Below are 27858 nucleotides of genomic sequence, written 5' to 3'. Positions count from 1 at the left end.
ATAAGAGGTAACAAATGCTGGCAAGGATGTGGAGAAAAGGGAATCCTTGTGCACTGTCGGTGGGTTTGTAAATTGGTATAACCACTATGGGAAAGAGTAGGGAGGATCTTCAAAAAATTATAAAAAGGAAAACCATATGATCCAGCAATTCTCCTTCTGGGAATATATCCAAAGGGAATGAAAATACTAACTTGAAGAGCTCTCACCCCCATGTTTGTAGCAGCATTTATAGCCAGGATGTAGAATCTAAGTGTCCACTGATGGATGAATGGATAAAGAAGATGTGTGTGTGTGTGTGTGTGTGTGTGTGTGTGTGTATAACATTATATATATGTATATAACATATCATATTATACATACACACACATGCGCGCGCGCACACACACACACACACACACACACACACACACACACACTGGAATATTATTCAGCCATAAACAATGAGAGAATCCTACCATTTGTGACAGTGTGGGTGAACCCTGAACGCATTATGCTAAGTGAAGTAAGTCCGACAGACAAGGAGAAGTACTGTATAATCTTACTTAAATGTGGAATAAACAAACAAAAGCAATCTCGTAGAGACTAGATTTAAGGTTACCGGAGATGAAGAGTCAGGAAAGGGGGAATTAGGGAAGGTGGTCAAAGGTGCAAATTTCTAGTCAGAAGGTAAGTAAGCTCTAGGGATATCATGTACAGCACAGTCACGAGAGCTAACACTGCAGTATGATAGATGGAAAAGCTGTTAAGAGAGTAAACCCTAAGGGTTCTCATCACAAGAAAACATTTTTTTTCCTGTTTTTTCTTTTCTTTTTATTGTATGTATATGAGAAAATGGATGTTAGCTAAACCTATTGTAATCATCACAATCTATGTAAATCAAACCATCATGCTGTATGTCTTAAATTTAGACAGTGATGTATGTCAATTACTTCTCAATAAAACTCGACAAAGAATTGAATGCCACATTAACAATTTAGTAACAAATCAAGCTTTGTTCTGCAGTCTGTGAGGTCATAAAATTATTACAGTATTATACATTTAATACTATATTGTTTATCAGTGACCATTTATTACATTAAAATATAAGGAATCACTAAAAAACAAGTTTCCCCCTTCATCTTCCGCCATACATGAGACATTAATGTATTGAGTTATCCCTGTGGAAATTGCAAAAACTATTTACATGTATTCTCCAGTCTACCAAATCGCAACGTGCTCAAATAAATCAGACATCGAGCCTCAGGTTTCTGTGAATTCTGGTTAGCAGAACTCTATGTTGGAAATCACATCCAATACATTTTTCACAATCCGCCCATAATTAGTTTCACTGGGAAAACTGTGAAGAACTATTTTGCTGCTTTTAAATTCATAATTTTGGTTCAAGAGCCCAGAATAAGATGTTTAGACAGAGTGAAAACTATTTTCTAACAAATCAATATTAATTTATCTGACTGTGATGGTCTCAGGAGCCAAAAAGTGTTCTTGTACTGAGCTGACAGGAAAGATTTTATCCTGACCAAATGTTATTCAAATATTTATAAGACTGGATAATTTAGTAAAGAAAATACAGATGGAAGAAGGCAGGAGTATGTTTTTTTTCCATGCTCCTTTCCCATTTACAAATGATAAGCACTAAAAAAAAAGTTCAGAGGGATTAGTAATATCCCCCTCACTACCACCACCACCAAGAATGAGCTCCTTGAAGAGTTAGTTGACCAGGTAATGTACCCCACACACGAGAGGAGATCTTGAGACATTTCAGTGTTGCCATGACGCTCATTACACCACGGGTGCCATTGGGTCAAGAAGAAAACGCTGTGCTGTGGGAGGAGTAACCCCATGACATGGGTAAGAACCAGATGATGCGGCAGGGTCTCTGACTATGTAAATTGAGACTGGGAACGAAGAGAAGAAAAATAAATGAAATGTAATGAGAATGCTTTATGTTCATTACCTTACTTGATTCTCTCAACTGCCAGGGGATAAGATTTTGGGTGTGTCTGAACTTTTCAATGGAGGAAAATATACACTCAAAAAAAAAAAAGCACAAAACATATGTGAGTCACTAAATGTATTTTCACAAACTGAACATACCCCAGCACCCTGATCAAGTAACCGAATATCAGCACATCTGAGAGCCCACTCATGCCCCCATCCTGTCTCTACCTGTGACTTCAATACATGGATAGTTTGTTTTTTTTTTTAATAAACTTCCTATAAATGGGGTCACATGGAATGCAGTCTTCTGTATCTGCCTTCTTTCTGACAATATAATGTTTGTAAGGTTAATCCATATTATTTGGTTTAGTTGTTGGTGCATTTATGCTCCTAAGTGTGCAGTGTCCCACTGTGTGAAAATACCATGATTTATTTATCCATCCTATCTCTGGTAGACACTTGGGTAGCTTATAGTTTTAAGTCATCATTAATGCTGCTATTCATATTCTTGTACTTGTCTTCTGGTGAACATATACTTAAGGAGTGGAATTGCCAGGTGATCACATATTCTCATGTTCGGTTTATGTAGATACTGTTAACAAATCTTTCCAAATGATTTAATAATTGTTATTGCTGTGGATCGAATGTGTCCCTCTCAAATTGCGATGTTGTGGCCCTAACTCCCAATGTGACTGCATTTGGAAAAAGGGCCTATAAGGAGATAATGAAGGTTAAGTGAGGTCATAAGGGTGAGGCCCTCGTGTCACACGATTGGTGTTCTTATAAGAAGAGAGACATCAGGGTTCTCCTTCTCTGCCACGTGAGGACACAGCGAGAAAGAAGCCATCTGAAAGCCACTAGGAGGGCCCTTACCATGAACCACATGAGCCAGCACCTTGATCTTGAGCCTCCCAGCCTCCTGAACTATGGAAACCCAAATTTCTCTTATTTAAGTCAACCAAATCTCTGGTCTTTTGTTATGGCAGTGCAAACTGACTAATGCAATTACTGTGAGAAAGGGGTTTTTTTTTTCTTTAAATAATCTTTTAATTTCAGAATAATTTTACTTCTACAGGAAAGTTGCAAAGAGAGTTCACAGAGTTCCTGTATACGCTTCATCCCATTTTCTTTGATGTCGACATCCCACATGACCAAGGTAACCTTAAGGAATTAACACTGGTACATTACTATTAAGTAAGCAACAAATGTTATTTGGATAGCACCAGGTCATTACTATTTTCTCATTTCTGCTTTAGGATCTCATTCAGGATATCACTGGACTGCACTTCATGTGTTTTATTTGTATTTCGCTGATGAGAAAAGGAATCAAGTTGGGTCAATTAGCTGACCCACATTCACATCTGCCTGTTCATGGCTGTCGCAACCACACAGCAAAGGCACTCGGTAAATCTTGGCTAAATGTATGGATGCTCAAATACTTAAAAAAAAATACTATGGCTGTGTGAAAACTTGATATTTAAGATATATGGTGTGAACATGATCCTTCTCCATCTCTATGGGCCTCTCCATCTTTACGGGGAGGCGTGTGTGATGAAAAAGATCCTCTTGGCTCTGCTAGATCACTGTGTCATCTTGGGCAAGCCACTGAACCTCTCTGGGCTTGTTATCCAGCAGCTATAAAATGGGGAAACTAATATTGTCCTCGCTCCCTAGATATGCTTGTGTAGGGAGCGCTTTGGAAACTGTAACATACTATACATACATTAGGAAATGTTGACCTTACAGCATTTATCTAACTGTAAAAAAGAAATCACAGGTGAAATGGAGAATGCTATTTACTGTAGTTCTTTCTAATTCCAGAGAAAAATGCCTATATCCATAGAGGCACTATTGACACCATGCAAGCAACAGAACCATCTGGGGGTAGAAAAGCCACAAGAAAAATCACGGCTCATTCTATTACTTCTTGGGTGATTAATGGAAATCTGGCACGTCATGCACAAATATTTTCTATCTAGATTTCACATCATGGAACTAGTAGGAATGCAGCACAAAGTGACAAAAGTACTCAACATTGAGTCTTAATTAGGCTTGATCACAAAGCCTGACAGTCACTGCCTCAAGGACACTATTCCTTTTGTGCCTGGCAAATAACAGGTACGCCCAAGTGTTTATTAGATGAATATTTAATTTTCCAGTCTAAACGGGTTGGAAAGTTTGATCTTCGTATTTTCCTTGGAAATAAATACATTTTCATCAAAACCTATAAATCAGTTTTCGAGAAGTTTTGGTCTTCCAGAAAAGCCTGGCTAACTCACACTGCCAAATCTTTCAGAGTTTGCCTGTGTAGTGGTGACGATGTTGACAAGATTTCAAGGGGCCTGAAGAGGAAACACCAAATGAGAAGGAGTGTTCAGAAAAACAGAAACAGGGTTTTATAAATACTTCTGAGCAGATGTCATGTGCACGAAGGCAGGCCAGTTCTCTGAATTGTGAACTGATCTCAAGTTCAAAACGTACTCCCTGTGTTGGGGGGAAGCATCGTCTTTCCACTCTTAATATATCAAGTTCTTTGAAATCATCCTTTCCCAACGGTGGTGTTGTCAAAAAACAAAACAACCCCCCCCCCCAAAAAAACACAAAAAACCAAAAACCAGAAAAACAAAACAGCGGCTCACACTTACATGAACTCTCGGACGGACCTCCGGCAAGAGCACATCAGCAAGTTAGGCAAGAAAATTCCCTCGCTGGTAATAAATAAGAAGCAGAGGGAATGAAGATGGGCATTTTGGCCGGATTCCAAACTCGGAAACCTGCCTATCCACCTCCAAAATGATGCAAGATTGCAGTTTCTTTAATGTTCATCTTATGTGCTTAATTACCGATAGTGCTCGACTAATTATTTCTTGTTTTGTAGACTATTTAAACAGAGAAGGAAGGCAGCTACAGACTTTTGTATACCGAATGAGGATTTGTAACTCATTTTTGTAATCGCGTGATTCCCAGAAGGCTTCATTACAAACACGAAAGAAAACAGGATGCTAAAAGCAGGTGACAGTCTCATTTCCACAGGTACGGGTTAAAGCAGCAGAGTGAAGTAATGGAAAATAAAATAAAAAATAGCCTTTAGATGTTTCCAACCATGTAAAGTGTTTTCATGTTAATAAGAGGGAAAACTGCAAATACAGCAAAGTCACCTCCGTTTGGGGCTGGCGTCTTTTCTGACGCTTGATTTGATCCAACATCTCTGCAAGATTATGAAATAAGCCACAAAATAGACCCCGGGTTTGTAACTCACAAAAACAACTGTGTGGCAGGTTGCACATGGCACCATGAACTTGGGTCATTCTCTCTGCTTTCACCCTTTTACTAGATCGACATTTTCATATAAATTCTTGGTCAGTTGAAACCATCGTACAGGCTTTCCAAATGTTTGGGAAAAAATAAAAGGCTGAAGCTGAATAATAATACAAAAGACCCTAGAGATGACAGACTGTTAGAAAGTGCTTGTAGGCACAACAGTGTTGCCTCTTGGAAAGCAAATGGGAAAATGGGTTTAGTGGTCACGTTATCAATCACCGATTTGTTTTTGTTTTTGTTTTTTGAGAATTGGCCCTAGGTCCAGGATGGTGTTAGATATCTGGGGATGTGGAAGAGATCCTGAAATATCATAAGACATATCTGCCCATAAGGCATCAATAGACTAATTGGAAGTTTGAAATAAGACAACTGAAAGAACAACATCGTCACTACTGCGGTTGTCATCATGACAGAGCCTCCCTCCCACCCCGATCAAGGATTTGTTGTATTTCAAATGGAGATGAAAAACCCACATATCCCCACATTGTTGTAGCAAACTGCCAGGCAAGAGCTATTGGCCCTTTTTCTGGGTGACGAAACTGAGGTCTGTGTCCTTGAAGGCTGTGCAGCTTCCACTCAACCTCCTTGATTTTCCTCCCTGGGTTTTTCTGCCTGAACAAATACTTAGGGTTATAGAAGTTAGAACTTGTTGCTTTGAAGAAAGCAATTTCAGGAACATAGCTGGGTAGAAGCCAGACTGCTGGGTATTAGAGGGAAGGGGGATATAGAGGCAATTAAGGAATAACATTGATAACATTTACTGAATCCTTACATGCACCAAGCAGGGTGCTACATTCTTTACACAAAGTATCTCAAGGCTTCATGGTGACCCTATGAAATAGATGGTAATAAGAATCATGATAACAGCTAACAATGTAGCTAGTGTGCTTCAGAGAATGAACCAAGTCCTTTATAGGTATCATTTCATGTGACCCTCCTCCAAAACCCTGTAACATTGTTATGATTCCTATTATCCCATTTAGCAGAGCAGTAAACTGAGATTTACAGAAGTTCATTTGCCCCGAAGTTGTGACCAATTACACAATGACAGGGCCAGGGATTAAACCCCGGGGACTTCCTGCAAGGGGTATGCTTTTCAATGTCATACCAGACTACCACTCAGGATGTACTTAACGGCAACTCAGGCAGGCTACATCGTCTGTCCAAGATCACGCAGCTAATGGGTTGCGGCTCAGGATTCCCTTCCTCATTCTGCTCTCCTGATCATTATGCCACCTCACCTCCCCAAATAAGACAGCTATTCAGGAGTTGGACAATGAGATTCAAAACCCCAGTGGATACTTCTGGAACCAGGAGAAGGTATTCTAAGATATCTAGAGAGGCGGCTTCCAGGGAGCTTGTCTCCACTGACAGACACAAATGAGAACGGGTCTTTGGGAGCCTATTAAAAAATTCTAATTTATTGGACATCTAAGAAGCAGACGAGAGGAATCTGGAATTGACCAGAATTCATTTCAAATCCCCTCTCATCCAGTTGGTGATCTTGGGGATCTTACGCAAGGCACTTAACTTCTTAGACTGTTTGGCTAGCCTGCAAAATGCATAACAGACTACCTGTGGTGCTATGATAGAGTGAGTTGGGTATTATCTATCCAGGGGTAGTTCTGGATTCACTTATTCCACAAACATTTATTAACTGCCTTCCATGTGTTGAGCACTCCTGTAGGCCCTAGTGAGCAAAAAAGATAAACATCTCATGAACGTACATTCTGGAGGGCAGGAGAATGAACATAAATGTTCACATCTGTATCTACATGATGGACTAAGAAAGATGCATCGGGGGAAAGGAGGAGGGTACAGAGATCAGGACGCAGGTTACTATTTTAAAACAAGTGGTGAGGAAAGACTTCACCGAGAAAGTGACTTTGGATCAAAGCCCTGAATGGAGAGGAATAGCCCAAGGCACTATATAAGAACTTTCCAGACAGAGGAAACTGCAGAAGCAAAACCCCCGGGACAGCAGCACACCTGGTTTGAGGAATGGCTGAAGAAGGATGAGACAAAAGAAGATGGAGACAGGTCAAAGGGAGGAGGCCGGCAGGTCAGAGGGAGGAGGCAAACAGGTCTGAGCGTGAAGGCAGGCGGGGCAGACATCAAATCAAAGTCCTTGTATCTTGTTGTGAACACTTTGTCTTTTAATTGGCCTGAAATGAGATGTAATGAACAAAATCCTCGATGGATGAAGTAGGACTCTTTTCTGGCTTCCTCTCTCATTTGGGTAAATCAGAAGATGAGGGAAATGTCCAAACACAAGACCTTCTGCATTACCGATTCAAGCTCATGACTTAGTCGTAACCTGGGAGGGCTTTTAAGGAAAAGTATTTGTTTCTAGAAGAGGTATTTAAATGTCCTGGGGCTCTTCGAACCATCAGAAATGGGAACCACTTAAGTTAACAGGCAAAGTAATAAGACTATACAGAGGAAACTCACATTTTCATACTTTATGCCTTAATTTTAAGTAGCGTTTCAAGATTTCCTGTAGGAATTCAGAGTGTTATCTTATTTTATGCCCCAAACTAGAAAGAGCATTCCACTGGGTTTGCCAAGCTGTTAAGATGAAAATATCTGTTTGAGCACAGCATAATAGATGAGGTGTTTAAGGCATTTTCCTTTAGATTTTTGGTTAATCTTCTTTTAGTTAATTTTCTGAGATAAAATCCAGTTATAAATAACCTGAGGGTACCCTAACTGGGTTGTTCTGAGAATGGCAAATCTTTAATAGCCAGAACTTCTGCCTTTTAGAGATCTCTTGGGGGAAGTGGTTCTTTGAAAATTATCCAAAGCAAAGTAAGTCGAAAGCATTAACAAATTAAAGAGTGGGAGAGAAAGAAGAAAAAAGGTGAATGAGAAAATTTCTTTGACGTTCACAAGATGGCAGGTCTTACCCTTGAAAATCCTTTTATTTTTTTTTTCATAAAGAGTCAGACATTCAAAATCTATCTGTTGATTACAACAGAGAATTGGTGAGATGCTGTCACAGGAGGGTAACGGGAAATGCGCCCTTTTTACAGAAGGACAGTAGGGCAGGAGCTAGATGAAACCCAAAGTGCAGGAGAAAGAAAGGGCATGACCAAAAATAGCCATTATTTAGACTGAGGTGTGAAGGGTATAATCTTAAAAGAAGAAGTTTTAGAACGGCTTTTAAACATAGCTGAGGTGGGGGGGTGCCTGGGTGGCTGAGTCGGTTGAGTGTCTGACTTCGGCTCAGGTCATGATCTCGCGGTCTGTGAGTTCGAGCCCCGCATCGGGCTCTGTGCTAACAGCTCAGACCCTGGAGCCTGCTTTGGATTCTGTGTCTCCCTCTCTGTCTCTGCCCCTCCTCTGCTCACACTCTGTCTCTGTGTCTCAAAAATAAATAAACATTAAAAAAATTTAAAGAGAGCTGGTGAAAGAAGAGACAGGGCAGAAAAGAAACAGAACCTTAAGTGTCCTACATTATTACAGTGTAAACCAAAATTTATAAAAAGATTATAAGGTAGGATGTGCAGGGAAGTCATGTAAACTAGTTGAAAGATGGAAACTTTCTCAGCACAAAAGAGAACGTGCTGGCTGCCGTCCATCTGTAGTATATATATTATCATGGAGTCTGTTTATAAAAATAAGAGAGAGGGTGGGAGGCCCAAAGTGGGCATAGCTCAAAACAACACCAATCGGTAGGACTAGGTAAGAGAGTGTGAGTATTCCCAGGTAGTCACGGGCCAGAGGGTACCAGGAGAAAGAACTGGAACAAGTTTCTACAGAGCAATAAGAGGGAGGGAGAATCCTTAAAAAAAAAAAAAAAAAAAAAAAAAAAAAAAAAACACAACTGACTGAGAGATGCCTTAGAAACCTAGAAGTCAATAACCCTGTCACCAACTGTAGGATTATCCAGGACATGCAGGGCCAGCGCTGACAAGCAAACCGAAAGGGTATACAGAGTTGTAATCGAGCAGGAAATTGCCACTGTGGCTTAGGAAACCCAAGTCTCACTTATAGGTTTGCCTGTGTCTTCCTAAGCTCCTGTGAAACGTGGCCGGGGAAATGCACTGGGATTCTGAGGATACCCACCTTGAGATAAGCAATATGAACAGTCAGGAAGATGGGCAAAGTGAATTCTCTATAACCAGGAAACAGATAGGGGGATAAAAAAAAAAAAAAGAAAGAAGAAGAAGAAGAAGATTAAATAATAACCAAAACAGCCTGTCCCCTTAATGTAAAGCCTGTCAAATTGAGTTGCTAGTTTTTTATCTGAGCCGGGCAGATATGACACTTGAAAATTAGAGAAATACTAATTTGGAATAGACACCGGAAGACTCTCCTATACTGGGAGAATAATAAATGGAGAGAATGGCTTACAAAGCAAGACTGCTGTCACTGAGACCAGAACGCTAAGGTCTTTAACAGAAACCTATTACTTGATTTACCAGGAGCAGCAGAGCCCTCAAAAAAGAAAAAAAAAAGTGGTGAACACAGCAATGAAATTAGAGCGGGCTTTTCCTCGTCTTCTGAGCTGCTTAATCTCATGCAATCTTCCACCATACCTGAATTCAAACTCGAGAAGTGAAGGGCCAGCCCCACACCCTCTTTGGAGTCCACACTGAGTCTACTGGGCAGGAAGATGGTGCTTTTCTCCACCTCACTAGGAATTAATAACAATATCAAAAGCGTGGGGTAGGGGACATTCCTTTATGAGACCAACTCTTGAAAGCCACTGGGGTGGAGATACATAGTTCAAATGCATGTTTTGTTTTTTTATGATTGGATCTATGTGCTTGAAGGGGGGTCTTGGCCTAAGTGAGGTGTCTAAGGGATCATCGACCACCTCCTTTAGGGAGGTCCAATGGAGATCACCTCTAATCTTGAGTCTTGGCCAAACACACACGTATGCAGAAGGCTTCCCTAGGAGGGTATGCTTGGAACTGTTGAGTAGATGTTTTGTGATCCCACAACTACGTTCCTGAATCCCTACATTTAGGGAAAAAAAAAAACAAGAAGAATTCTTCTGTGTCCAGACACACTGGAGACGTTTCGATTTTTTTCCACTAACCCCTGTCAATGTCTTTCCATCACCTGCCATCTGAACCCTAAGCGGAAAGCATCGACACACCTTTTGCCATTAATAACATCGAGTCTTCCTGTAACCCAGGAGATGCCTCAGGCCGCAGGGCAGGCATTTGCTCAGGCCCAGAGAGTTTCCATGATGTACCAGAGATGACCCAGGTGGTACACAGCAGAACCAGAACTGTAAGTCAGGGGAGCGAGACTCTAAAGCTTTAGCAAATGCTGTTCTTTCTCGCTGGTCTGCTTTACCCTGACGGCCGGTGCCCTGCTCTCTCTCCAGATCATGTCTGTTCAGGATGCCTCATCCAAGCCCCCTTTCCTGACTGGCAGGTGTCCTTCCTCATGCCATGGTGGAGCCTCTTTACCCCTTGAACACTTCAAATGCTTACCGCTATGGGTAGTGTTCTACATTTGCGAGTTGCAGAATGCAAGTTCGAGAGAGACTGGGATCTTCTCAGTGATTGTCCCATCAGATATATTTCCAATGCCTAAGCGCATGGCCTGGCAAAGGCAGGGAGCCCTCCCGACATCCTAAGTGAATGGCTATCTACCAAAGGCTCAGTTCGGAATGGACTGAGCCACGTAGTTTCTTACTACTTCTGCTAGATAGTAAATATTTGTACCACTATTAAAAAAAAAATCAATGTGAGGAGACAGTAAATTTGAAGGGGGATAACCAGACCTCTGATAATGAGTACTAGTCCCTCCTTGGTTCCAAGTAGGAGCAGCAGGTAACTAATGGTATTCAAATCTCTTTACCTGCGATAGCTTAGGAAATATATTTTTTAATGGAAGTATAATATACACGCAGAAACGTACACATATAATAAGTGCATACCTCCAATTCTTCACCAACTGAATATATCTATGTAGCTAAGACTCACTTCAAGAGACAGAAGAGGATGAGCACTTGGCCGGGGATTTGAGCATGCGGTAGATGTCCCTTAATAACGACCAACGAGGAGCTCGGGCAGAGACTGGGGACAGCATGTCCGTAGCCTCCAGCATTGGCTCTAGGCAAATGAGATGTGAGGAAGAGAATGGGAAAGAGAAAGTGGGAACTTACTGAATTCCTACCCTGTGCTCCATGGCATTTTCATTAATACTCATTTTAACACAGGGGCACCTGCGTGGCTCAGTCAGTTAAGCATCCAACTCTTGATTTCAGCTCAGGTCAAGATCTCTCAGGGCTTGAGTTTGACCCCCATATCAGGCTCTGCACTGACATTGCAAGGCCTGCTTGGGATTCTCTGTCTCTCTCTCTCTGTCCCTTCCTAGCGTGCACTCTCTCTCTCTTTCTCAAAATAAATAAACTTCAATTTAAAGAGAAAACACTCCCTGTAACACACACACACACACACACACACACACACACACACACACAGAAGGAAACTGAGGCTCAGAGAAGTGAATGCATTTGCCCGAGGCCACAGAGGCCACGTCTGACACCCTGTCTCCTTATTCCTTCTCTAGCTTGCTGTCTCACCTTTAAACCAAGCCTCTCCTTTAAGCCCCTTCTTGAAACAAGGAGGCCATTTTCATAATGACAATATGAATAATAGTTTTAATAACACAATGGTTGAGTGCTTGCTCTCAATGCAGGAGGCATTTTCCCTACACTATTTCACTATCCCCAGTTTACGTGTGAGGAAACTGAGACTTGGAGAAATGAAGCAGTTAAGCAATTTTGCTCAACTCTTACGGTGAATAGCGGTGGCGCTGGGCTTCCGGCTGCCTCCGGAAAGCACTTGCCATGATGAATAACAGAGCTCCTTGCCCTTTTTTCCTTTCTAATTCCTCATCAGATAAGGTAGGCAATTGCACATCTTAGCACACACTTCAAAGGTTGGTGGGAAGGCTTGATAGACATCTGTGCCCTGGCCACGGACGGCTCCCTTCTTGCCAGTTGGTCTTTAACGAGTGGCATTCTGGGAAAAGGCAGGGTCTACAGAGGGCAGGACTGGAAGGAGGTAGGTCAAGGGGACTGAAAGCACTGACCTGGGCAGACTGTAATAGCCATTTCTCTGGAGTCTGCCTTCTGAGCCATTTCCTGGTAAGCCTCAATTTGCATTTAAGTGGGACTGTGGCCACAGCTCGAGTCACCCCAGGATAAACCGGCCCCTTCGAGGCGGGTGTTACCGGCAGATTACAAGACTCCCCTTGGACCACCCTGGTGCAGAAGAGCCAGGCTCTGCTGTGGACACAGCCCTGAGCTGAACCAAAGCCTACAGCAACCGTTCATTTGTCCCCCTGGTGCTTTGTGAACATCACCAGGCTTTCGTCCAGGTGCCCAGGCTCCAGTTCATCTGCCCCCTCCTCCTGCCGTGGTGACAAGGGCATTCAGGAAGTTCAGCAGTGCAAACAGGTTGCAAGAACAAGGACAAAGACACTGAGGAAGAGATCCCCTCCTCTTCTGGTCTCGTGACAGCAGTTGGGTTATTATTCCTGGCTGCCTCATTTAAAAAAAAAAAAAAAAAGCCCCAGGAATGTTGGAAATGATTACATTCATTGTAGAAATGCCATTTGTTCATTCATTCGATATTTGATAAATATTTACCCAGTTGCTTCTACATGCAGTTGGGGGTAATGTTTTTAATTGTTTTACTTGAAATTAATTTTCCTGAAGAATTAACCATACATTAACCATACTGGAAGTCTATGAGACCCTCACAGGTGGGATGCTTGAGACTTTTTTTTTTAATAATTTTTTTAAGTTTATTTATTTTGAAAGACACAGAGACAGTGCCAGTGGGAAGGAAAGGGAGAGAGGGAGAGAGGGAGAGAGGGAGAGAAGGGGAGAGAAGGGGAGAGAAGGGGAGAGAAGGGAAGGGGAGGGAAGGGAAGGGGAGGGAAGGGAAGGGAAGGGAAGGGAAGGGAAGGGAAGGGAAGGGAAGAGAAGAGAAGAGAAGAGAAGAGAAGAGAAGAGAAGAGAAGAGAAGAGAAGAGAAGAGAAGAGAAGAGAAGAGATTCTGTGTTGTCAGGGCAGAGCCCGATGTGGGGCTCAAACTCACGAATTCCAAGATCATGACCCGAGCCGAAACCAAGTGTCGGGCGTTTAACCGACTGAGCCACCCAGGCACCCCGATACTTGAAACTTTTGAGGTTATATTTAGGCAGAGTTGGGCAGACAGTTTCAGATTTAAAAGCACTGGTGGGACAAAGACAGATGAAGAGGAAACACTGCATATTTAAAAGATTGGATTTTTGTTTGAAGTTTATAGAGACAATCTGCTACAGAAATAGGAATACTGAATAATAGGTCAGATATATCATGTCTGTTCTGGCCATCATCATGATGGTGAGTCATATTCAAGCCTGGACCTCAGTATTCCCATCTGTAAAATGGAAAGGTCAAAGGAAATGTCCTTTAACAGGCCCCTAAGACTCCCCTATGAAAAGCTTACGATTCTGAATTTATAGACAGCTTTCTTTATATGTGAAGCTACATGTCTTCATGTATAGAAATATTTATACCTTTAATTAAAAAAACATTTTCAATAACAAAGTGGTTGTTATACACATAGAACATGAGCATCGCATGAGACACAAGGTTTTGAAATACTGAAAAAATTATTTGTATTTCAAAATTAGTAAAATGTATCAAAACCACAAATATTATGGGTCAAAAAGTTAATGCTCTTTTTAATGGTATTTTAAATAAAATTACTTAAAAATACAGATGTTTAAAACTTTTTCTTTGAAAGCATATGATTTGTAGAGTGAAATGCATATGATGCATTTCAATACGTTTAACTGAAGAGAAATGGGGTCATTGTCATGAAACAAAATAGAAATCAGAGTCCTGGCTGCATAAGGAGACAATCTTGAGGAAGCCTATCACCTGGCTTCCAGAAAGCCTCTGGAGAGGTATAGGGACCCCCCCCCCTTTTCTGCTTGATGTTGAAGCCATGCCCTGTCAATGCATAGAGACCTGGTCTCACATATGGACAGGTGACAGACACTCTGATCAATGATTTGTAGGTGGCATAGTAAATCCCCTAGAGGACTGGAAGACAGATCAGTCCAGGACCCTTCGATCTGTGTCACTGAGTTTTCACAACCTTAAGCCCACAGAAACACAGACTTCTAGGATGACAATGCCAATGCCAAATGCCACCTTCTCCCGAAGTGGTAGCCCCTGAATTATTTGGAACAGAGACCCCATAAGTTGGAAGACAAACAAACAAACCAACCATGTGCATGCACACTGACTCTAATGTAAAATGGTTGAGTCTCTCCTCCACCGGCATTTGGGTCTGCTAAGAGGCTATGTGGGGGCCATTCCTATTGCTATTCAGAGAACAAAAATCTACAACTGTGCAGCACATATTCATCTAAACCAGGGTGGAAGATGCATTGAAAAGAGGCCACCACTCCTCAGAGCCCCCACAATACAGCAGAATCTGTAATCTATCATCACATCCCTTCCCAAAGAGTGTGTGTGCCACTCCAAAGTCCCTTTCAACACACCACTTCCGCTGGCCATTTAAATGGACCTGACTTGAGGCATGAATCCTATTTTGCACCCTAAATTGTTACTGGGTGAGGTGGGAGGGAGTGGTGTGCACGCTTCCCGGGTATAGACTTATGTTGCTGACTGTAGTCGGGACACTTGCAAGATCAGGACGTGATCTGTGAAAAACCACTGTGAGGGTGGGGACATCACAGCTCGGATGTTTGGGTGCGTGGGCACATCTGGGAGCTACTGAAGACGGTCAAAACCAACCCCTGCCCTTTCCTGGAGATCCTTCCAACCCTTGAGTGCCTTCATCCCAAACAGGGTGCCAGGTGGGAGCTTCATGGTGACTTCGAGCTTCCTCCAGACCCAGAAGGCTCCAGAGCCCACAGGGCCTTACCAAGACAGCTGATGGTTGACTAAAGTCTCTATAGAGTTTTAACTATCTATACTAACAGATAGATAATTGTAGTCTCAACTTATACAAATGTTTTACAGTGACTCTGAGTGATAGGACGATGGCTCATTTTTATTTTTCATCCTTTATGAACTTGGTTTTGTCTTCCTGACTTTTCACAAATCACTTGTACGTAAGTGTGCACACATGCGTGCAAGTGTGTTTTATTACCAGAAAAAGAAAAAAGAAGCGCACGTGTCTTGGAGATCCACAGATGCACTACAAACGAAAGAGAGCACCAGATTACACACACAGAGTGGCCATAGCCCCTTCCTTCCTGCCCCGACAGGCTCTCCTAAGGGTCACCATTGACCATTAGGACATGGTCATTTGGGGTCATTTACTTCTCTTCGATCGCAGAGACGATCCTGCTGAACTGGACAAAGTAGCAGGATTTGGCGTGTTAAACACATTTAGTGCAAATCTTCCTACATTCCTTTAGCTGTTGGCTCACATAGTTGGCTCAATGGTCCTGGGGTTCATTTTTTACTTTACTGAAGGATCATCTTCACACCATACAACTTAACCATTGCACGTGGTTTGATGATTTTTAGTAAATTTATACAGTTGTGCAATCACCACCACAGTCTAATCTTAGAATATTTTCAACCCCAAAAGTTGAATTTCAAGATCAAAGGCCCATTTTCAGTCAGTCCTCCCACTCATTCCCAGCGCTGCTTTTTGTCTCTGTAGTTTGACCTTTTCTAGAAATTTTGTCTAAATGTGATCATACAATACGTGGTCTTTGTGACTCGCTTCTTTCACTACGCATAAGGATTTTGAGGTTCACCCATGTTATCGAATGTATCAGTAATTAGCTCCTTTTTATTGCTGAGTAATACTCCATTACGTGGCTATTCCACAACTGTTCATCCATCCACCACTTGATGGACATTTGGATTATTTCCAGTGTTTGGCTAACTGAATAAAGCTGCTATGAACATTTACAAGCAAGCCTTTGTGTGGACATAGGTTTCCATTTGTCTCAGGTGAATTACTAGGAGTGGAATTGCGGAGTCACAGGACAGGTATACATATAACTTTTTAAGAAACTGGCAAACAGTCTTCCAATGTGGTTGTACCATTTTCCGTTCCCACCAGCAGTGGCTGAGACGTCCAGTTCCTTCACACACGTGCAATTCTTAGTCTGGTCAGTCTGGCTACTTAGAGCCATCCCAGCGGGCATGTCGTGGTCTGGACTTCATTTGACAATGGCAACAAAAAGATTAGAAAGGATTCGAGATTGGCAGTTTGAAAAACTTGGTTCTACAACTTTTAGTCCACAGTCTCTCAGCTCTAAAACTTTAAGTAACTCACTTCACTCTTCTGAGTCTCAGTTTCCCTATCTGAAAATTGGAAACTATAGTAACTACAGATTATAAAGAGTCACTGAAGTTTTTTTTTTTTATGTTTATTTATTTTGAGAGCAAGACAGAGTACAAGTGGGAGAGGAGCATAGAGAGAGGGAGACACAGAATTCGAAGCAGGCTCCAGACTCTGAGCTGTCAGCACAGAGCCTGACGCGGGGCTCGAATCCATGAACCACAAGATCAAGACTTGAGCTGAAGTGGGACACTTAACCCCCTGAGCCACCCAGGTGCCCCTATGAAAAGTCACTAAGTGAAATAATATATGTAAAGTATGGTACCAAACCTCAAACTCATTTTTAGAACAAAGAGTATATCACTGAATATGAAAATATTTGGGAAAGCATTCTTTTTTTTTTTTTTAACCAAGCAAAGATTTCCACTCCATTTTCCTTGGCACAAAATTTTTCTTTTATCCCCTCCCTTTGCAGTTTTGCTTGAATCTCTTCATGTTTCTTGTCACTGACCCTGCTTATCAGTAACCATTCTGAATGAGCCAACTACATAGTGTAACGAGCCCTTCTTCAGTTGTGAACATCGACTCAAGCCTTCTTCCTTGCTGAGCCAAGAGTCAAGAAGACTACATCCAGCTTGAGGAGGAACCTTTATGACACAACACAAATTTGAAACATTTTGGCTGCAACATTTATGCAGCTCATGGCCAGGGCACAGATTTGAATCTTTAGACCAAAGAAAGAGTTTGCTGCGCCCCTGAGTGTGGTCATCTACTGACACTGCTATCTGAAGAAAAACATGAGCCGCCATGATTTGGATATGGCCCTACGTTGAGGCACGTCACATACTGTTCCTGCTTCCCTGGACGGCTCATGGCTGGGAACAGCGTATCGCTGGTTTATTGCCAATGCCCTTGGTCTACATGCTCTCTCATTTTCTCAGGAAAATCATGCTAAGTTGCAAGCCAGGGCAACAAAAACACCGCCAGGAGCTGACCACCTCACAAGGGATGCACGGGTAGCTTGGTGGCCCTGAACACTTAAGTGATTTTGTCCGCCTTCCAATTTCCTGTGGTACATTAACTTTTATGGATAGCTCGTAGCTTCAGCAACTGGTCTTGATTTTACTAACCTGAAGGACAGAGGAACAAGAGGCACCCACGCAGCTGACGTGCAAGGAAAAAATAGCATGGAACGTCTTGATCAGTCTCAATGTTTTCCTCTTTCTTTCCCCTTGCTACAGCTTTCCTTTAATGAGAGAGTCACAATTATCTCAGGTAATCGTGTCTCAGGCCCCACACAGGGAGGGAGGCTGAAATGACCATTTGCGAATCTGACAATGGCTCTCTCCGGCAGACTCTTGGAGGCACAGCAGAGCATTTGTGAGACTGCAGACTCTGACTTATGTCATAGCTATAAAGACTAACAGAACGATGCTTGGGTGTTTTCATAGCACAGGTATTAAACAGAAGTCAAACCAGGAGACAGATGGAAAAATCTATGTAATGGAAGACAGAGAGACCAATTTTATCATTGCTTTGAAGAGCCTAATACTTCCAATGAGAATCTGCTTCTTGGAGCAACCTGTTATGTTTTTGACCCATGGAGGCTTCAAATGGAATAACTGTGTCGTCCTTTCTCCATGGAATGTTATCAGTTTCAGCTTAAAAAAAAATTAGTGAAAACAAAACAATAATAAACAGGATTTGTTGAGCACCTTTTATCGGCCAGGCACAGCTCTTTGTGCTTTACGGATCTCGCCTTAATTCATGTTACAGCAATCTTAGGAAACATACATTCATGTTGCCATTTCTGAGCCAAGAAAATTGAGGCTCAGAACGCATCTGTGAGTTGTCGAAATCTTCAGGCAGAAAGAAGAAGAGTCAAGATGTGAATCCAAGTCAAGGGATACAAGTAACTGCCTCATCCTATATCTAACTTTTAAACACACCTCCCTCTGTACCCGCACACAATCCGCGCCACTTAAAGATGTATGGTGTTTATTTTGACATATGAAGACACTAGTTTTACAAAATGGACTCTGAGAGAAACACCAAGACAACTCTGTTTTTATTCAGCCTAGATTCACTGATCATCTACTACGTGTCAGACTCTGTGCTAATGAACTCATCTTACTCAGGGAAGCTCAGAGCTATGCCTATGGGGTCTCGGAAACCACAGTCACCCGAATCTATGCCCTGTAGGCTGTGTCCAGTCTTGTTTTAAAAATCACATCCTCTAGATCATAATCCTCATTCAGACACTGTGAAGTTCAAAGGTCTAGACAGACTACATGACAGTGACCCCCTGCTGCCACACAAATGCGAAGGCCCAGGAACAGGTGTTACAGCAAAGACGACACAGAGTGGTGCTGGGTCTGTTCTTTCCAAGTCAAGATTAATAAGTATTTTTCCTGTTGTTGTTGTTTTTTTAATTTTTTTTTTTTGCATTTATTTATTTTTGAGAGAGAGAGAGAGACAGAGCAGGGGAGGGGCAGACAGAGAGGGAGACACAGATTCCGAGGCAGGCTCCAGGCTCTGAGCTGTCAACACAGAGCCCAACGTGGGGCTGGAACCCACGAACCGTGAGATCATGACCTGAGCCAAAGTCGGGCGCTTAACCGACTGAGCCGCCCAGGCGCCCCGCTCCTGTTATTTTTATCCTGAGGTCCGAAGGAGTGAGAAAACTTCTATCTTTAAAAAAAAAAAAAGATTTTTTTTTGTCACGTGAAAAGGCTCCATTTATAATCTTCAAATACCCTACATCAAAAATTAATAACAGGGTTGCTTGATAAGTTAAACATAGGGTTTTCATAGGACCCAGCAATTCTACTCCTAGACCTATCTCCAAAAGAACCGAAAATAGGTGTTCAAGCAAAACTTGAATGTTCGAGCACACAAATGTTCAGGGCACCTGTATTCACAGCCGTCAAAGGGTAAAACACAGATGCCCATCAACAGATGAACGAATAAACAAGTGATTGTGTGGCCGTACGACGGAATATTATTCAGGCTCATAAGAAATGAAGGGACTGACAGATGCAGAAGTGTTGAAAACACCGTGCCGAGTGAAAGCAGCCGTGTTGTAGAACACTTAGAGGATGTGGACGTATCGTTCGATGGGCCACCATTCAACCCACTGGAACCACCTACTAAATCTGTGATCACTTACTTATGGAGCAAAAGGAAACTCATTCAGTTATTCATTTGTTGGTTCAGGAGACATTTACTGAGTGCCTGCTGTGTGCAAGGCACTGTGCCAGGCTCCAGGGACACTGAGTAAACAGAAGGGACGTAACTGCTCCCTGAAGAGAGCTTGTTTGTCGTCAGGAGATTCACTCTTAGGCCCTCCTCACAAAAGGGAACCACCAAGTTGGAAGCTCCCTAGGACTAATGACGGCTTCAGGCAGTGATACTAAATCTCCAGAGGCCAATGGGCCCTTAGAGAATCTGATGAGAGACAAGGATCCTTTCTCAGAAAAGTATAAATGGAATATAATGTTGCACAATATTTCAGAGGACTCTAAGACATCTCGGGGCCCCTCTTCAAGGTCTGTCATTAAGAACACTTGGGTTAGGGGGCGCCTGGGTGGCTCAGCTGATCAGGGGTCCGACTTCAGCTCAGGTCATGATCTTGCGGTCTGTGAGTTCGAGCCCGGCGTCGGGCTCTGTGCTGGCAGCTCGGAACCTGGAGCCTGCTTGGGATTCTGTGTCTCCCTCTCTCTCTCTCTGCCCCTTCCCTGCTCATGTTTTGTCTCTCTCTCTGTCAAAAATAAATAAACATTAAAAAAAAAAAGAACACTTGGCTTAGAGGCCCTTGAGATGCCTCTTCGATGAAGAAACCTATCAAGGGGAATAGGTACTTGGGGGCACCTACCCATTATTTCCAAGGTAAATCTTACTGCACATTACCCATGTGATGGTGGTTAATTTTATGTATTAACTCAACGGGAGCACAGGGTGCCTGGATATTTGGTTAAATATTATTTCTGGGTACGTCTGTGAGGGTGTTTCTGGTTGACATTAATATTTGAATAAAGCAGATTACCCTGCCCAATGTGAGAGTGCCACATCCAATCTGTTGAAGGCTCCAAGAGAACAAAAGGCAGAGGAAGGAGAAGATTGTTCTCTCTGCCTCCTTGTCTTTGAACGAGGATATGTATCTTCTCCTGCCTGCAGACTTAGACTTGGCCAGAACTTACAACATTGGCTTTCCTGCTTTTCAAGCCTTCAGACTTGGACTTTGACCATACCATTAGCTCTCTTGGGTATGGACTTCTTGGCCTCCATAATTGTGTGACCTCAGAATCCTCTACAGTAATTCTCTCTATCGTATATGTGTGTGTGTCTGTGCGTGTACCCACAGCCTCTACTGGTTCTATTTCTCTGGGGAACCCTGACTAATACCCCAACCAATACCAACAACAGCCAAATTGTTCTCAAAACATTATTACCAGAAAGCGATTCTAGCCACGAGCTAGGTATGACAACCTTGACCAGAAAACATGGGAATATGGAAACGCCCGTGCACTTTATTTCTCTTCTTCTTTACTTATTTCAACAGTTTCCAGATTTGTTAAGGAGAGCAAACATTCAAACAACTCTTGAAAACTCAAAAAGAGATGAATTACAGAAAAAAAAAACAAAACAAAACCCTGGGGGGACTCAAACAACAGTTGAAAAAAAAAAGTGTGATTTATAATATTTAGGGAACAACTGGAAACATGATCCTTTAATGGATACATAATCATATTAAAAACTTTGTGTTATTTCTTTGGGCATGGTAATGATATTGTATCTATGGATGTGTGTGTGTGTCTATCTTGGACAGCTCTGACTTTATAGTTACTCATAATAAAACATCTATGGATAAAAAAGATGTAATGCCTTCGATTTGCTTCTGTGAAATACTGGATGTGGGGAAGTGGATGTGGGAGGGGTAAAACAAGATTGGCCACGTGGGGTAGATATCGAAGCTGGGTGATGGGGTGCTGGGAGCTAACTGTGCTCTGTCACCTTCTGTAAATGCTTTTTACCTCTTCAGAAATAAATAAGCAAATAAATGGCAGGAGTAAAAAGTAATTCTTAACGCAATACAAGTAAGTTAATAGAGGTAGGTAGGTAGGTAGGTAGGTAGGTAGATAAAGCCTGGCAGAAAAATCTTCCCTCAACACTCCATGGTGGGTCACCATAACTGCCTCATTTTAGCTGGTTCCCAGACATTTCTGATAAACAGATGTCCACATATTTGACAGTGTGGCAGAGAACTAAAGAATACATATTGGGCACCACTGACAGGAAGAACATTTCTTTTTAGCCTGTGTTATTATCTGAAATTATATTAAATATTGATGTTTTGTTTATTGCCTTTCTTCCCCAAGATAACATAAGCTCTACAAGGGGAGGGATTTTTTTTTTTTTCTTCTTTGCTGAATCTTCACCTTCTAGAGCAATGCCCGGCACATGATAGGTGTTCGGTTTTGGGGTTTTATGTTTTATGTTTTTTACCTTTTTGCATGGCAGACTATTCGAGTAAATGAATGAATCGAAGTCTAGCCAATTCATTCTGACCTTACTGCCCAGTGCACAAGAAGTCTTACATGAAGCATGGAAATAGTGGGTTGGAGGTGCCCAGCACAGAAATTATATAAACAAAGGGTACAAAGTGTGGGAGTCCTTCAAATACTTTCACAAAACTAGACTGCCATTCATTCATGCCATTCAATGAATGAGTGAAAAAAAATACTGGGCACATACTTTGGCGGCATGGACACACAGCATATACAAAGTATCGCACATATAATAGCAGAGTAGAGACAAGCATGTGGTGAAAATCTCTACATCGACGAAGGCTGTGTTTTAGGACATGAGGAAGGAGCAAGGGCAGGGACTACTGAAGAGGCCACAGTCCCAGACAAGGATTTACGTATTTGGGAATAATGCTAACATATGGCTAGAAATTCATTACTATTTCTTTTTTGAGAATTAACTGAAAAGTGTACTCATGGAAATGTGATTTACCGAAGCCATTAGCGCGGTCTGCTACTGTGGTCAGGATATGTCCTCAAATTCGTTAGGTGCATTATGATTTCTCATTCAAACGAGAGAAAAATGTGTTTATTTGGAGACCGCCAATTTATAAGCAACCAAAGGAGATAGAGATACTGTCTTTAAAAAGCAAAAAGGAAATTTTCAATGTGACATCACATTAAACTGTTCCCATACTGGTTTCCTTCCTTTGGAAATAACTCTCAGTGTCTATCCTTTGAAAAGAACTATCAGTAACTATCGACTTCTAATTTGCCAGCTGTTATATCCTCTGGACACTTTTCTGAGAATGAAATCACTCGCCCTTCCTCCAACCCAATGGAGTCACAGAGGATCATGAGTTTTAGTGACTGACACATAAAATGCTGAACGCTAAGGTAACTTCTCTAAAACCAAAACTATAATGACAGAAAGGATTTGAAGTTTTACCAACAGCAACTGGCCGTCTGGAATGGGTCCTAATGATAAAAACTGAGCTTTAACACATTCCAGTTTTAATTAATTTTTAATACAGAAAAAAAAAAAAAAAGCTTTCCTCTCCACCACAAGACCCACTTCTTCCTGGTGAGATTCCCAAAGGGATGCTTGCTCTTTTCTGGAAGGCATCGCTCTTCTAATTAATTAGAAATTGCGGGGGGCAAGGGAGGGGGCAGGCTTGGAAACCAGCAGGGGGTGAGAGAATCAAATTCATTCCTGCCTTCTCCACTTCCCTTTTCCCCAACCCCAGCCCCAGCTTTCTCTTTGGAGACAAACCCTTGAAATCAACTGAATGGATTCCAGGCCACTTCATCCGGCTTCTCTGCAAGGCTGGCCTGGTTTCAGTGCCTCAGACTGAGACACGTTGTGGGGTCCTGTCTCCCAGGGCCACCTCATCAGTCATATCTGTGTAATTCAGACCTTTTGCCCTTTTTTCTACTTTCAAAAATAGAACAGATGGATGGGGGGGGGGGTGGCGGCGGAGAAATTCAAACATGACAGAATTACATACAGGAAAAGACAAAGGAAAAAATAAAAGTTCCCTCCTGCACAAAACCTTCTCATTTCTTATGCTTTCTGTCAGGGAGTTATCACTATTAACTGTTAATACCTATCATTACAATCCCCAATCACGTAATAAGCATATGAAAATCCACATGAAAATAAACATTCAGGTACATGTATAGCTTTCTTAAAAGGAAGGAAGGAAGGAAGGAAGGAAGGAAGGAAGGAAGGAAGGAAGGAAGGAAGAAAACATTCTAATAACGTGTATATTGCTCTGCAGCTTGCTTTTCCTCACTCAGCATTGTATCTCAGGCAGCCATTTTGTGTGTGTGTGAGTGTGTGCATATGTATAGTGCATAATATGTATGTAATATGTATGTTTAGATCTATCTCTCTAATATCCAACTCTCTCTCTCTCTTTTTGTATACAGTATTTAAAACTTTGGAAAAACCCTAACTCAGTTAAACATTACCCTATTAATAGGGATTCAGAATTCACAGGTTAAATAAATAAATAAATGTGTGCATGTATGTGTATATATACACATATAAATATATTTATATACACATAGTTTATATGTAAAATATGTAAATACATTGAAATATATATACACACACACACACACACACACACACATATATGTATATATAAAATGCTAAAAATATCATTCATTCTTCTAATTGGGAGACCTTGCACATTTATTGAAGGATCTGGATTTTTCTGATTCAAAACTGCTTGATCAAAAGGCTTAATTTGTGCTGAAATTGCCCACTTGCTCTCCAAAAAGGACCAAAACCAATTTACGCTCTTTTTAATAGTGTGTTCTTTCCCTGTGTTAAAGAAAACTTTTTACAAAGTCTAGTTATGCGCATGAGTCAAAGTTTTGTTGTAATTTTGCTACAAGGGGAAAGGACTCTGGCAAATCAATTCAGAGATTCACTCTTGGTAGAGACATTTTATAGAAAATAGAGTGATAAGATAGTCAATGTTAAGCTAGATACAAAAAGAAAAGAACACTTGGTTTGAGGTCTCTAGACTCTTGACTGACAGTCAGCTGGCTAGATGGGTGGCTGATTTTTCAGAACAAGTCTTAATCCCATTAAAGTTTATCAGAAAATTGCTTAAGCAATTTATCAGGAATGAGGCTGTGAATTACATCATGCAAAAAGGTTCTATTCCAGACCACATTCGGGACCATTTTTCTTTTTTACACCCCTTTATACTCCACACACTCACCAACATTGGCAGTTATCTGCCTTAATACCTGTCCATGTCGTGGTGCAAAATGGTATCTCGTTGTTTAATTTCCACTTCCGTGAATTAAAAATAAGGGTGATTCTTTTTTCATGTTTGTCAGTTTTCTTCAGTGAATTTCCTGTTCATTGTCTTTGCCCATTTTTCTATTGGGAGCTTCACATTTTTCTTCTTGATTTGCAAAATCTCTTTGTATATTTGAGGTAAATTACTTAAGTGTGTGTGTACATAAATATGGATGTGCATGTACATTTCTTCTCCTTTTCTAAGACACTAAATTTGAAATAAAAAAATCACTGAATTATATGCCAACTTCTCACAGCACCTGGAGGAGACTTATTCCATTTCTGCTTCAATATAAAGTCACCAATATCCTGCTGCGAAACCTTCAGTGCCTGTGGGCTATAAACAAAGTTTAGGCCTGTCTCAGGGCTTTTGCCCTGTGGTCCATGCCTAAGTCATTAACATGATCCTTGACAGGTCTGTTCTGGCCCTCCGAGCCCCAAGAACAGCATTTCTTGTGGCCCAGACAGACTGTGCTTTATCCGTGCACCTTACCCATGTTGATCCCTCTATGAGAACATCTTCCTTGGATACTCTCTGTCCTTAATCAACTCCTATTTGTCTCCCCTCTTCTGGAAGAAACATTCCCTCACTACCAGCCTTGCCTCACTGGAGATAATTAGTCACTCCCTCTTGTACCTTGCATATGCACCTATTTTTCCATACAAAGTTGTGTGTGTGTGTGTGTGTGTGTGTTTTAATTTATTTGTTCCCAAGTCTGCCTTCTGTAAAAGATGTTGACCTACTTCGGGGTGAGGATAGAGCCCTACATTTTTTATACCACCCGAGCCTAATACAGGGTCTGACTGAACCAGGATAGAAACCCAGTAAATAATTGTCGGATGGATAGAGAAAGCCCTTCTGATACACATGGTGCGAGGGAAGGAGATGTAGAAGGGCAGAGAGGTACGGCTCACCTTTCTTCTGCCAATAAAAACACTCTTCAACTAAGAAACGGTGAACTCTCTACAGACTTGACTCCGGGAGAGCACAGCACAGTTTTGCTGGCTCAGTCTCTATAATCTGTGCGGCAAGTGTTAACACAAACATCACTGAAGTGCTGGGGGAAATTTTATTGTCTGCCAGATTTACAAATTGGGATCGATCTTCATTCACCCAGTTTCGCCAAAGTTTCTGCGAAGTGAACATAGCAAAAGACAGGTGCCTTTCAGATCACCTGTGATTAAACTCCCTGCGTTTGTCTTCAAACAAAAGTGTTTTTTTTTTTCCCTGCCCGCAACATATAATTTTAGTCAGCTAACACTAAATTAGACACCCACTCAGATTTATTATGATAAGAACATTCAGTAAGCTAATTTCAAGATGATGACTCCTATAAATTCTTATAATTTATTATTTAGTACTTTGGTTTTTAATCATTAAGTACGTGAAGACTTTGTAGGTCAAACCTGTATTAATGAAGACAGTAATCTATTTTTCAAACTCTGCTCCTCGCCCACCTTTCAAATTGTAAATTAACAGAAATAGATTTAAACACACTTGTAAGAACAAAGGCAATAATTGGGGGGTGGGGGGCCATCACCCCCAGTTGCCTAATCTTTCCAGGTAGATTGTCAATCACAGTGCTAACTTATTTAAGAAACATCATACTAAATCTTAAAATGAAATAATGGAGTCAAAATTTGAGAAGCCCTCAGCTCACTAAGAAAATAAAACCCATAACCCACATTTAAAGTTTCATTAAAAAAAACAAAGCTGTTCAAATATTAGCCAGTACCATTTCATTAGGTGTTAATCTTCACCCAATGTAGCAGTTTTTATTGCTTTTTTTGTGAAGTGTTACAATTTTAGAGATACATAGACAAGAAGTAAAATATTAACTAAATAAATATTTTAGAAAGCTACTGATGTTATCTAAATGAGAGTCTTCTTTATCACCCGAATTCATTGCCAAATTAGAACCTATTTCACAGTTTCAAACATTCAATGCTAAAAGACTTCAGGATTGTATTTTGCTGAACGCAGGTATGCTTTTTGATCGACTGCATGCAAATAATAAAGTCACCTGCATGGTAATGCCTTTTCATTTTCCCTAAAATAAAATTAATCTTTATTTTGATACAGTACACCCTTATCATAAATAAATTAAAGAACAGAGGGGAAGGAAAAACAATATTCGCTATTATAATTTTTAATATTTTAAAAATTATTTATTATTATTTTATTTTAGAGAGAGAGTGAGTGAGCAGGGGAAGGGGACAAAGGGAAGAGAGAGAGTCCCAAGCAGGCTCCTCACATAGTACAGAGCCTGACATGGGACCCAATCTCATAACCCTGGGATCATGACCTGAGCTAAAACTAAGAGTCCAGTGTTCAACCCACTGAACCACCCAGGTGCCCCCACTATAGTAATTTTAACTGAAAAAAAAAATCAGGATACAAAATGAAATAAGCACCCAGCAAAGTCACTACAATGTAAAAATAATCACGTATAAGCTGAGAAAAATCTAGAAGGAAATACAGCAAAGCGTAAGTAGTGGTAATTTTTAGGTGGTGGTACAAGAGACAATTTTATTTTTTCATTTCCTCTGTTCATTTATTAATCTAATATTCGGAAAAGTCCTTCAGAAATCAAAAGGCGTATGTTTACATCCGTAATATTGAAAGCATTTTAAATTACATCAGTGTCTGAATCTTCGTATGATAGACAGTCAGTGTCCGTTTCAGCTGAAGACTTATTGCTGAGGGCTTTGCTATTGAATTATTACACCAAGGACTGCTCATGGCATCTCTCGGTTCAGTAAAAACCTCCCTGGGATCCACATATATGCTTACAAGCTGGGCTTCAAAACAGGAAGCCAGCGACGGCCACACCATGCTTTCAGAGTGTATGCTAAATTACTTTAGAAGCATATTTCCTCCTCTCCTCTCCACCTGGGGAAGGGTGAAGTATTGCAGGTTTTTAGATAAAATCCTTGATGAGAAGAACATAGAAAG

At 41.3% G+C, this 27858-nt stretch overlaps 1 protein-coding gene and 1 long non-coding RNA gene across 2 annotated transcripts in view; one reads left to right on the top strand and one right to left on the bottom strand.

The window, feature by feature from the left end:
- The window catches only part of WWOX (WW domain containing oxidoreductase), a 977998-nt gene that overhangs the window by 295254 nt on the left and 654886 nt on the right, over positions 1 to 27858 (bottom strand). The gene's annotated exons all lie outside the window — the stretch shown is intronic.
- LOC122234111 lies at positions 2963 to 5361 on the top strand. The gene is made up of 3 exons (XR_006211852.1): positions 2963 to 3094; positions 3195 to 3342; positions 3760 to 5361. It is a non-coding gene; the product is annotated as an uncharacterized LOC122234111 (long non-coding RNA).

This window comes from Panthera tigris, chromosome E2, assembly GCF_018350195.1.
Source record: "Panthera tigris isolate Pti1 chromosome E2, P.tigris_Pti1_mat1.1, whole genome shotgun sequence".
Lineage (NCBI taxonomy): Eukaryota > Metazoa > Chordata > Mammalia > Carnivora > Felidae > Panthera > Panthera tigris.
This window is presented reverse-complemented; position numbering and strand designations above follow the sequence as displayed.